The sequence below is a fragment of the Solanum tuberosum genome, unplaced genomic scaffold (assembly GCF_000226075.1).
Source record: "Solanum tuberosum cultivar DM 1-3 516 R44 unplaced genomic scaffold, SolTub_3.0 scf00005, whole genome shotgun sequence".
Taxonomy (NCBI): domain Eukaryota; kingdom Viridiplantae; phylum Streptophyta; class Magnoliopsida; order Solanales; family Solanaceae; genus Solanum; species Solanum tuberosum.
Genome location: NW_006238931.1, coordinates 4,168,124 through 4,168,834, shown reverse-complemented (window position 1 = coordinate 4,168,834; position 711 = coordinate 4,168,124).

Genomic DNA, 711 nt, shown 5'->3' with positions numbered 1-711 from the left:
TGAAGTTACATAGACAATATGTGCACTCTTTGCATCTCGTTGTGATTAGCCATTTATCAAATTGATTCTCTTGTGATGACCGTTGCACACTAGCAAACGTGTGTAGTCTTGCTTGACTGAAGTATCGATGCCTTGTGAGTTTAGCTTACTTTGAACCTTGCATGAACAAACCTAGAATTTGCCCTGTTAGTCTGATTGATTTAGAAAGGTGTACTCTTGAGATGATCTTAGGCAATTTTAAAAAGTGTGAGCCAATTTGACATATACCTCTTTTTGTAACATACCTGTGAGCGTGTGAAAGTATTTTGAACACCTTTGAGCCTTACCTTTATTTGGAAGAACCTTGATAAACCGTAGACCTTACTTGATCCACTACCTATAATCCTCTTGATTTGTGGTTTAGTGAATAGCTAACTTAGGACAAAAAACCTAAGTTGGGGGTGTGGTGAAAAGGAAAAGGAGAAGTCAAGAAGTGCTATAAGAAGTCCCCCTTTACCCATGTTGTAGAACAATGGAGCCCTCCAAAAAAAAAGATTGAAAAAGAAATTCGTGGAATAAAGTACAAAGGATATTGGGGTTCCAAGCAATTCATGGGGAATGAATAAAAGGATGACTTAAAAGCACTAGAAAAAGAAGTGATAAAGGAAAAGAAGGGAATGCTTTGAGTTTACCGTATCTCACGAGGAAAAAGTCACTAAGCCTAAATGATCA